This window comes from Anomaloglossus baeobatrachus, chromosome 5 (genome assembly GCF_048569485.1).
Source record: "Anomaloglossus baeobatrachus isolate aAnoBae1 chromosome 5, aAnoBae1.hap1, whole genome shotgun sequence".
NCBI classification, from domain to species: Eukaryota; Metazoa; Chordata; class Amphibia; order Anura; family Aromobatidae; genus Anomaloglossus; species Anomaloglossus baeobatrachus.
The window spans coordinates 525,757,123-525,769,828 of NC_134357.1; positions in this window are offsets into that span (position 1 = coordinate 525,757,123).

Genomic DNA, 12,706 nt, shown 5'->3' on the forward strand with positions numbered 1-12,706 from the left:
ATCAGCACTTGGCGGGACGCACGGACGGATGCGATACAAAAAGCGTCGCAGATACGGAAAAAAGTCACGCCAAAAATTGAGCAGGGATGCCAATCCGTTATGTGCATCCCTGATCAGCGCTCGACGGGACGCACGGACGGATGCGATACAAAAAGCGTCAAGGATACGGAAAAAAGTCACGCCAAAAATTGACCATGGATGCAGATACGTTATGTGCTTTCCTGATCAGCGCTTGGCGGGACGCACGGACGGATGCGATACAAAAAGCGTCGGGGAAATGGAAAAAAGTCACGCCAAAAATTGAGCAGGGATGCAGATACGTTATGTGCATCCCTGATCAGCGCTCGGCGGGACGCACGGACGGATGAGGTGTAAAAATGGACAGGGGATACAGGAAAAAAAAAAAAAAAAGTTATACTCGCAGTACCCAGAGGATCACTGACCAGAGGAACTGCAGATGAACAGCTTTACAGGAGCAGCAGGCAGGACGTTGGGCAGATCAGCAGAATGCCCAGGAAGGACCCAGCGATGGAGGCAGATGTAATCGGGACAGTTAAGACCTCGGACGACCCACCTGAAGACAGGTAAGAGGACGTCGGGGGAGAGCAGAGGGGGAGAGCAGAGGGGGAGACGTGGGAGAGCAGAGGGGAAGAGGGGGGGAGAGCAGAGGGGGAGGGGGGGAGAGCAGAGGGGGAGACCGGAGAGGGAGCTGCAGAAGCAGAATAGAGATAATGGGGGAGGCAGTCAGATCGCGGGGGGAGCAGATCGGGATGTCGGGGGGAGGCAGATCAAGGCGTGGGGGGGAAGATCGCAGGGGGGCACGGGCAGGGGCCATCAAGGGAGCGCGCACGGGGCACCACGGGAGCATGCACGGGCTGCAAGGTGAGCACAGTACTCACGTGCAGCAGGAGCGGTGACCTCAGCTACGGCGGCGGCGGCAGCAGCGGTGGCGTGGTACCACAAGTACCAGCCACTGCACGCTGCAGACATGTTGGGGGAGGGCTCGCAGGCCAGCACAGGCATGGGGAGGGTGGCCACCGGCAGATCAGACCGCCCCACTGCACACTGATTGGAGCGATTGCGCGTCATAGCACGATCGCTCCAATCAGTGCTGCAGGGGCTGGGGGCGACATTTTAGAGCTCTGGCTATGATTTGATGAAGCTGCTAGAGCAGATCATAGCCGGATCTCACAGTATCGCAGTAATTCTGGCATTATTTTTGCCGAAATTAGTGCGAACGATGTGGTTGGCGGTTCAGATTTGAACAGCCAATCACATCGATCATCGATAGGGGGTGGCGATGCCACCCCCCCTGGGGTCAAGCAAAGGTCCCCTGCTGTAAGAAACAGCAGGGGACATAATTTGAAAGCCGTTGCTATGGCAACGGCAATCAAATGAAGTTTAGGCCATAAAATTACGTCCCTGGTCGTTAAGCCACGTTAAAATAGGACGTAATTTTACTGCCCGCGGTCGTGAAGGGGTTAATTAACCCATGTGATCACATGTTTTAAACTTACTTTGTCACCTCCATAATTGGCATAAGGTAGCTGAGTCTGTCATAATGGACATATTTTTTCTTCTTGGAAGCTGCAGCTGTGGTAGCCACTGGGTTAAATTCGCGACGAAATTGGTCACGTGCAGACCGCCACCGCCGTTTCACCATATCCACTGTAACAATTCAACAACAGTATTTTTAGAACAATAATCAAATTACCATATCTATGCCACTAAGTTCTTGTAATGTTCCACCATAATATATGTCTTTATAACATTTTTTCAGAAAACACAACCAACAACCAAGTCTAGCATATAGTGTAATTTTAAACACATAAGCAAGCCATAATAACCCAGTTCACATGACAATACAAATTTCTAATGTAAAAAATCCAGCTTGTTTTTTGTATCTAAAATCCAACTGTTAAGGCATACATAAACCTTGACAAAAATACTGACCAAAAAAACATGCATTGCCATATGTGTACTATTTTTTAACACAAAGACTATAAAAAAAGAATAGAACATTTAAAAAAATGGATCCAAACACAAAAAAAACCCCTTGCAGTCCTATATATGTCAGATTTAAAACATGTAGGCCTGTAGCTTTACCAACATGAAATGTATTTGGAAAATGCATGAAATGCTTAGAAGGCCAAATATCCATTTGTACATTATGGAAAAAGCAAAGATGTATCCAAAACCAACAAAGATCCACACTTTCCAGTATGTGTGCCACTAGTGTAGCTCAAAATGAGTCAGGGGCATTAATAAATGCCTAATATACTATGAAAATAATGATAAAATCTCCCTACAGACTGAGCACATGTAGGTAATGACAGAAGCCATGAAAATACCAGTACTCACCATATTTATTTTTCCTTCCAGGGGTGCTTTGAGACCATCCATTTCTGGTGTAGACTTGTTCAGCCACAGACATCCATGCTCTCTCCACCATCAACCTGTCGTGGTATCCATCAACACGTTTGTCCCATAGCTCTGGATGCCTCTCTACTTCCCCAATCAGCCTCTCTGTATCGATCCTTGGCACCATTATGAGTACCTGTGCTATTGTATTAGCTAAGTGTTCCCCTGCAGTGAGAGGACAGGTGCCCAGCTGACGTCCGGCTTGCAAATGAGACAGGATATGAGTGTTTGGCACCAGAATTAATGGCCTTCAATTGACCTGCACGATTGGAAACAAGTGTTGCTGATGTTTGGATTAAAAACGCACACGGACGATACGTGCTGAACACGGACATGCTACGTGTGCCGTCCGTGCAGGCATGGACCCATTGACTTTAGCGGGTCCGTGCCTGCGTGCTGACCACCAAAAACGGACATGTCGGCCGTGTGGGAAAACGCACGCACGTACTTAGCACACGGACACGCGTTCCGTGTGATTTTACATGCGTGTGCCATCTACCATAGGCTAACATTGGTCAACGTGTCTCCATATCTCCGGTACGTGCAAAAACATACCAAACACATACCGGAGGCACGGATGTGTGTTGCAGGCCTAAAGCAGTATTCCTCAAGACCAGTCAAATCAACGACCCTGACCAGGGAGAATATGTGCATGTAGGGGCTCTAGTACAAAGGTCCTCCCCCTGTAATACTCCCTTGTATCCATTTAAGAAGAAAAGACCCAAAGGTTCCTCTAATACATACAGAATGGTGCATGATTTGAGAGCTGTTAATGCTGTTTCTGAGTAAGTGACCTCAACTGTTCCAAATCCACATACTACATTTACTGTCACAAATCCCAGTGACCTCCAAAAGTTTTACAGTAATTGATTTGGCAAATGCATTTTTCTCTGTGCCTCTACACCCTGACTGTCAGTATCTTTTTGCCTTCACGCATGTTAGGAAACAGAACGTGCGGATGGTCCTCCCACAAAGAGGAATAAATTCACCTACTAATTATTTTACAGTAATGGTAGGAATCCTGGAGCAGCGGTAACCGCCTCATCCACAGGTTACGCTATTGTAGTATGTGGATGACCTTTTGCTCTGTTGTCCAGACCAGACGTCCTGCATGGAAGCCACAGTTTCCTTGTTGTGTTTCCCAGCAGAGAATGGTTGCAAAGCTTCATGTGATAAATTAAAGTATTCTAGGCAGAAGGTGACATTTGTAGGCTATTTTATTTCTGAAGGTACAAGACACCTGACTGAGGAGAGAAAACAAGCAGTCCAAAATCTCTCCTTACCCAGGTCACACCGGCAACTGCGGACCTTTTTGGGCTTAGTGTCATATTGCAGGCCTTGGATAAGATCTGGTTTCCAAATGACTCTGTCATTAGACCACTTTGATTTCACTCAGGAAGCTATTGATTCCTTTACATTCTCTCAAACTACTCATTGTGTCAGCCCCGGCCCCAGGTATTCCAAATTATGAGCAGACATTTTTCTGGTTCTGCATAGAACAAGGATGGTGAGATATAGGTAGAGGAACCTCAAGACCCACCTCTTCCAACAAGCCTACAACCTACAATAGCCTTCAGTCCAGTAGACCACTGCGCAACCTGCTCTGTTCTCACCTATTGTACCATCACCCATTCCCTGTAGACTGTGAGCCCTCACGGGCAGGGTCCTCTCTCCTCCTATACCAGTCTGTTTTGTACTGTTAATGATTGTTGTACGTATACCCTCTTTCACTTGTAAAGCACCATGGAATAAATGGCGCTATAATAATAATAATAATAATATGGAGCCTGAAAGTCAAAAGTTCAAAACATTGTTACCCTTTTGCTTGTCAGTGTATATCTCTATTAGAATGGAGTGGTTGTGTGCATGCTCATTTGCTGTTCCATTATTTTACTAAGGGGCTACCAAGTGCTGCACTCAATTCTTTCCTGGAAGCCCCACAGAGAATCAATGGAGTGGAGGTCAGATGTCCGACCTACTGCTGTATTTTGTAAAGGGGATTTATTGGCAATAAAAATACCGCTCTTTGGATCGGTGCTAGTCCTAGCAGTTGGGCTACACCTGTCAGTAAGCCTGTAGATAGATGATAACTTGATTTCACAGGACAACCCCTTCAATATCCAAAATATGCAGCGGGAGTGGTAAAGGTCCCTTTTATTAGTCCTTTTTCATACCCTTTATTATATGTACCTAATTCTGTTTTACTTCTATATGAATATTTTTTTCTACAAAGAATTAACCTCTTCCCTTCTCCTCTCTATCGTCTGACATATTTCTTTGTCCACGCACCTACTGTCTCACTTTCCCCAGCTTTCCACAGTACACAACCTCACTGTCCTGTTCCCTCCCTCCTCTTGTTTCTGGTTTTCTCTCTCCCTCCCGTTTCTCCTTTCTTTTACTTCCTCTCTCTCCAAATTCAGACACTACGTGTTCTTGGACTGGAAGCAGCCTTTGACAGGAAGTCAATAGTCAATTGTCAGATACAGAAGGGAAAGCTTGACCCGGAATGAGTGTGCCGCCATGACACAGCCTCAGTGAGTACACCACGCATGCTACCTACCCACTATCCCTTCCACCAACATTTTTAATCTCAGTATTCTGGTTCCCATAGACTTATATGGGTACCGGATTCCGGAGAGGATTGTTGTTTTTTTTTTTTAAATTTAGCAGTGACCCACTGGTCCCAATTTTTTGCGAGTTCGACAAGCTCTAGTAACCAGGACTTCTTATTACTTGATCCTAAGCATATTACAGGGAGGAAGAAAAGAACATATCTTATCTCAGTCACATCAGGATGATGTTCTTGTTGACATGCTGCCGCTACGTTGGACGTTGATGACGTCAATGTCAGAGTTATGCACATTAAATTAGTCCTTTTCTGCCACTGTAACAGTTAATTCTTTTGATTAGGAACTTTCCATTCCATCAATGACATATCTGTCTTCTCTGACCCTTAGCCCTCTAAGCCACAGCACTCCCGATACTGAGGAAAATATTTCACAACTTCTTCAAGTTAATGTGTTGAATGAGAACAGTCAGTGTTTGGATGTGGATAAAATGGGGCAGAGGAGGTGGATATGACTCGTAGCAGGGCTGCCACTAGGAATATCAGGGCCCCTAACTGGCATAACTTTGGGGCCCCCTTGAGACTCCAACCCAGCCCCGCCTCCATCCCTGCTCCGCCTCCACATCTCATACAAGCCAATAAATGAAGTGTGAAGGGGCCCCCCTTCTGTTGGGGCCCCGGACTAGAGTCCTGTTTGTCCCTCCCTGGTGTCGGGCCTGCTCGTAGAGCTGTGTTTTCTGTGTTGGCTGTTGTCGTAGTAGTGGCACTGTCAAGTGTAGTGGTACTGGAACTCAGAGTCAGCACAAATCTAGAGGTAGGAATCAGGGGCTAAGGACATTTCCCACACTGAGCAAGGAGGGTTGTGGTTTTAGCGATAAAGAGTGTAGAATACCTCTTGTCAAAATCTCTTCAATGGGCAAATCTGCTTATTTTGAGTTCAGCTTGGGAGCACATAATGTCTTAGCTGCTGTTGAAGGAGGATGTTCAATAGTGCCTGAAAACTCTGGTTGTTGTGGTGGCATGTCCCAAGTATACTCAACTCAGTTGTGGAAATACGTTTCCACGTTGCTAGACAACAAATCTTTTGCTGTGTGCAGGCCCTACCTGAGTAAAGTAAGCTGTGGATGTCTTGCAGAAATTGAGCTCTCCATCAGCATATGAAATGGCATTACCTGCTCGCACGTGAAAAGCAAACTGACCATTACTGTGAGCAAGGCTCAAGCTGACCTAATCCTCTTTCACTTCATGACTGTCTTTCCGGTTGCCAGGCTGCATCAACAATTAGTCAGTCAGTTTCATACTGCTTTGTTGTGGATAAACACGGCACTTCTGTGTCGTAGGTGTACAAGTAGGATCCAGTCCAATATGTAGTAAAGAGACAGATTTTGGCGGTTGGTGACTGTTCACATTGTCATCAGGCCTTGTCCACAGGCTTTTTACTTCATGCAGCATTTGCTTGGACCTGTCCCGCCCACAGCCATGACTCAGTCATGGGTACGGGATTGAAATAGACCAGGTGAGTGCTGCTAAGAGCAGTTCTACTATTCATATGTGAGGCCGTATGGCACATTTTATAAAAATATTTTAGTGTAGGACTGCCTCAAATGAGATTTGCCGTGACGTGGCGAGGCAGCTCAAGAAATTGCAATTTTTTGCCAAAAATCTCAAAATTTTTTATAATAAGTACAATTTGCAATTTTTAGTGCTGAAGTGCACATTTAGTGCTGGCTTTTTGTTTTTCTTCAAGAAACAACAATACATGCCCAAACATTTGCCTGTGTATCAACTCAATTCCCACCTGATCAAGTTGCTGCTGTGCTGCTGAGTGGATACAACTGCCTTTTTGTAAATGGGTAACATCGGTCACGGTTCCAAAGCTCAGTGATCAGGGCGTGCTGACCTGTCAGATGGGTGAGTGACAGCTCAGTCATCTAACCTGGAGCTGAGACGTCCTGAGCTGTCAGTGTTTTAAGTGACAACTCTGTCATCCAATCTCATACTGGGAGGTGCTGGTTTATTGCAGATGTCCCTTGTTCCCAATAATTGCCCAGCTATTTAGCTGAGCAATTTATCGCAGATCACTGCTAGTCTTAGGCTTTCTTCGCACGTAACTGCTGAATATTCTGCAGCAATTTGTCAGCACATGTGCGCTTCAAATCGCTGCAGAAACACTGCATAATGGATGCAGTTTTTCTGTAAAAAAAAAAAAGCCGATTTCATGCGCTTTGGCTGTTGCCCCCACCATAGACAGAGTGGGAGCTGCATCCAGAACGCACAAATTAATTGACATGCTGCTTTTTTGAACGAACGGATTTGGGTCAAAATTTTAGAACCAAAATCGCTGCGTTCATAAAAGCAACGTGTGCACGTCTCATGCACAATCTACATAGATTGTGCTGGGGACGCAGGATGCATGCATTTACGCTGCAGTGCAAAACGCAGCATAAATGCATGTAATTACGCAACGTGCGCATGAGTCCTTAGCCTTCTGTTTAGTGGTATTTGTTGGCTTCAGTTAACTGTGCTCTGTGGATTGCCTACCTTCAACCTTAAATCTATTAACCTAAATACTTATATGCTTCTTTTTGTTATCTTATAAAGTATACATTTTAAAGGTAAACTGTCACTGGTTTTTCGGCCAAAAAGCTGCGGCTACCACCAATGGGCTCTTATATACAGCATTCTAGCATGCTGTATATAAGAGCACAGGCCGCTGTGTAGAATGTGAAAAACACTTAATAATACTTACCTAACGGTCGCGCTGTGGTGGATTTGATTCAGATGAGCATATCCGTTGTCCGATGGCGGCGCCGCCTCTTTTGGCCATCTTCGTCCTCCTTCTTCTGTAGCCAGGGTGCATGACGCGTCCTACGTCATCCACACTCGCCGGCATTGAGGTCCTGCGCAGGCACACTTTGATCTGCCCTGAGCAGGGCAGATCAAAGTATCGTAGTGCGTCTGCGCAGGACCAGCAAGTATGTATGACGTAAGACGCATCATGGACACAGGCTTCAGAAGGAGGACAAAGATGGCAGAAAGAGGAGGCACCGGCACCGGACAACAGAGACACCCATATGGCCCAACTCCACTGCAGCGCGACCGTTAGGTAAGTATTATAAAGTGCTTTTTACATTCTGCACAGCGGCCTGGGCTCTTATATACAGAATGTTATAAATGCTGTATATAAGAGCCCACTGGTGGTCACCGCAGCTTATAGGCCAAAAAAATGGTGACAGGTTCCCTTTAAAGGGGTTCCATGTAGAGATGAGTGGTTCCGTGGAGGTTTGGTTTGTCGGCAGCAAACAAGCCGAGCCTCCACTGGTTCGAGTTTGACCCAAACGCCGGAGCAAGTAACTGATTGGCAGTTCGAATCTCCGCCCAAATATAGCCATCCATCCATCCATTCTAAGCAAATCACTTCCGGGGGAGGAAGGCCAGGCTTTTTCAAACCATTTTTTGTATTGCACACTACATATAATCATGCTGATGTTACCCCCAGTGTGAACTGTTCATACACTGCAAGCGTCTCGCACAGGGCTGAGAACCAAGCATACCTGAGAACAGCATTGCTCGAGCGAGTGAAGTTCTCACGTAAAGTTCCCGAACCTTGATTTTTTAAGTTGGTGTTTGGTTCGAAAACCGAACCTCAGGTTCGCTCATCTCTAGTCCCAGGCATCTTACTATTGAATATGTATGGAGGGAAGGGTATCTTGGATGGGTCACTTATCAGGGTGCGGTCCCCAGGAGCAATAGTGTCTCAAAGATAATACTGGGTAACACCAAAGTGACTTTGAAAGGCTGTAAAATGTTAGCATAATGGTACTTAACTACCCTAGTGAAGTGCAAAAAAAAATTGTTTGCTCTCACATGTTCCAGTTTATTGAAAGGATCATGTGGAAAAACCTAAAAAGTAATAAAGAAAAACAAACAACAAAGCATCTTCTACATAGCGCCAAATAAATCAAACATCACCGCTTGTCGGATCTTCACAAACTTGAAAATAGAATTACCCAGTAACAAGTCAAGTTTTCTCCCCATTGTAGTTACAGTAGGACAATGCCCAAGGCAATATTGGAGTAATCACCACTGAACCAGTATGTAGATCATCAGCCTACTGTGAAACCTCAGAAAACCTAGAAAGCCAAACACTATAACATGGGTCATAACTGCTGCTGTGTATGAGATGTAGAATCAGATCTGACAGACATGAGCACATACTGCACAGACACAACAGACTTCTCTAATGATTGTAATGTTCTACTGGAAATATTGTATGATAAATCTGGGAGGATAAACAAGGATATAAGCAATTGTAGAAACGTTAGGCCAATTTAAGACCTTTGTGTATCGTAGGCAGTATACAGACTGCGATGAATGGACCAGCCGTGGGTTGTCTCACCCAGCTCAAGAGCCACATATTGACGGGGAGACGGCTCGGTGGAACCGGGGTGGACCGGGAGAGGGTTGTGGCCCGCCGGTACCGACACGGGGAACCGACCCGGAAACCATAGCACAAAGAGGGGTACTCGGACCCTGAAGCCAGGACCAGAACCTACTGGAGCTGGTTAATTAACCGATTGAGGCCAGGACTAGAGGTCCTGTCCCACCCAAAGTCCCTCATAGAAGACAACAGCCTACCGATTCGGGATAAGAGGTCACCGCCAGGGCCCATAGATCCCACGGGCCAGCGTCTGCAGGCACGGCTCCTTAGGCCACATCCAGCCGGGAGCGGACTTCTGAGTTTCACACTAGGAAAGTCAACCTTACACAAAGAAGTGCAGGAAAAGGATAGAGACCACCAGCCAGGTGGGGGACCAGAACGCAACCAGCCACGGCACCGGCCACCATCACCTTGGTCTACCAGAGACTCGCGTGTTTTACTAACAGTGAGTACACCATCACCCCCTGCGGTCGCCATCCCCTGCACCAAGTCACCAGGTCCCGGGGTCACCATCCCTACCCATGGAGGGGTTAACAACATGCTGCACAACATCTCCCCCGGGTGCCCCGTAACAGCAGCGGTGGTGTCCCACCTCCCACACACCGTGGGTGGCGTCACGAACTTACTACGGCCTAGCCCGTACATCTACGTCCTCCCATTTATTCGGCGTGTCTGCGAGACCCCCAGGTCCGGAGACCCTCGAGCCACCACCCCTGAAGGCCCGGACCCGAGCAGTGCAGGCTGCTGGCACGCGGGCAGCACACATGTATCACGGCCCGTACTGGGAACATGATGTAGAGAGAGAGAGAAATTCCATGATTTGCGGAAAATCTCCTTCTTAACTGTGAGTGTCTGCTGTAATCTCAAATTGAAGGTCGCTGAGAGCCGGCGTAGAAATCCAGACCACACAGATAACATCTGGTATGAATTCCATCTCAGTGAAGGTGCCCATGTGATGTGCTTTACTTTTACAAGCTTTTTTTATAGGACGGTAATGGGTTAATCTTTTAGTAAAATAAGTATGCCATTGGCTATATTAAAGCATATGCAGAAAACCTGTGACGTTTGTCCATTTTTTGTTACTTCCCCTTCAGCCCCTCCTGTGTTCCAACTCCATATCTTGCAGAGGTTTTGGCACATAGCACCTCAGCCATAAATTTGAACTTGTGCAGATAGTCAGTGTCTTTGTTATCAACATCTGCATTCCGTTACTTTGTATCAGTCTTCAGCTGCTGACCTTGGCTTAGACATGCTTCCAATCTCTCGTTACTTATACAGAAAAAAAGCTTAGTTATAGAAAAGGCATTGTATTCTCACAGTAGAAAAGCACATAGAAAAATATATTGTATTCTTAAAAATATTTTTCTATTTGATTCCTGAAGTCTATCCTTGAGTTTAGTTTCCCATGTGCTTTAGTTTTATGACTGCCACGGCTGTTGGTAGTTTGAGAGCTGTGATCAATGCTGAAACAGCTTCAGAGTTCTTTATGGGTGCTCCACTGGCTTTTCTGTAGCATCGTAGTGCCCACAGAGACGCGTATGTGGAGTCCGTGTAGATATTGGGCATCTTTCCTTCTACCAGTCCTCAGGCTTTAGTGAGAGCCGTAAGTTCGGCATCCTGTGCTGACTTGTGTGGAGGCAATGGTTCCGCAATAATAATATCCGGAGGCGCCACAACAGAGTAACTTGTGTGAAACCGTCCTGTCTCATCCACGTAGCATGAGCCATCCGAAAGGTCAGATCAGGCAATAGTGTCTCTAACTGTGGGCAGGTGGGTGCAGTGGGCAGCTTCAAGGCAATCATGTTCTTGGGTGTCCTGGTCTTCATAACCAATGTCCATAGACCTGGAGGGGATATCTCATATAAAAAAGTATTCCCCCTTGAGAAAAAAAGACAATGGACTAAAAGTAGTACAGCGCTGGAGCGGTAGGAGCAAGGCACACTGGAGACTTGTATGCCTTTGTGAGGAGATATTCTTCTGTTGACTTTGTTTGAGGATAGCCTTGAGATTAAGTGGGGCAAGGATAGTGACAGAGTAAGCTAGGATAATGTCTTCGGTTTCTCTTTCTTTTATTTCTCTTTCCTCAACAAGTCCGCTACATGTTCGGAGGAATATAGTAACTTCCATCAGCTGCCAGTAATGGATATAGGGGAACAAGGCTGGGACTAGCTGTACTCAGCACATTGGGTGTACCAAGATGGCAGTCTCGGGAGGAGCTTGCCACATGGGTAACCATGTCATTGAGTGAAGGCTGCTTGACATCCGAGGTGGTGGAGGGTGTTGAAATACAGGGTGGTGTGGGCGAGGGGCGGGCCGTCCCACAAGAAGCACAGAACAAAGCAGTGGGAAGGTTTTTCTGGGCACAGTGTTGGCAGGTCCAACAATGTGGACCCTCGGCACCATTATAGGGCGGTGGTTGTAGCACAGACTTGTAGCAAGCATAACACAATACATTGTCTTTCTTATCATGTACGTCTTCCACATAACTTTCTTTTACAATTGCGCAGGCTACGCCATACCAAGCTTAGGCTGTCCCAAGTAATCCTCCATTTTCCAAAGTTCCCTTCTGTTCTTTCAATGCCTTATTTCATTGTTAAAGTTGTAATTGACCACGTTCTAACATATTGCAAATTAGCATCAACTTTTTTTTTTCTTTTTCACACGTTTCTTGCTTTTTTGGTGGGTAACCAAATCAAGAGCTTTCATGTGTCCAGGGGTTAAGTCACCATCAGACTTAAAAATAGACTTAAAGGTGTCCCCCACTCAGGGGGACACCCAACCAAGACCTTGATTGGCCTTTTCCCACTACTCAGAAGACAGCTACTCTGAAGTCTGTAGCAAGTGCGTATACCTTGAACAGGCCTTATGACATTTAAGTTCTGCCACTACTACCAATTAAGCGTACCTAATTTACACACTAAAATTCATACAGAAAAACCAGCGTCAGAAAACACAATTACTGTAGCTAGACAATTTCAGCAGACAGACACTTACAACCATTTAGGGTTCTTTAAGGTCACCCAGGAGGGAGGGAATACGGTTGTAGAGATAGACTCACGGGACCAACTAGATGATCCCAGGCTAATGAGAGCCGGCTAAAGACACAGATAAGAGAGTGATTTTATAAATCAAAACTCTTACCGTAGTCCGTTTGGAGTTGATCAAGCTCCGTGGGGATTTGTGCAGCCCGCAGTCACCACAGAGACGTCCGGTGTCGGTCTCCTAAGTCTCCGTTCCTTTCTGGAGCGATTCGAGTCACAGCACCATCTGTCAAGCAG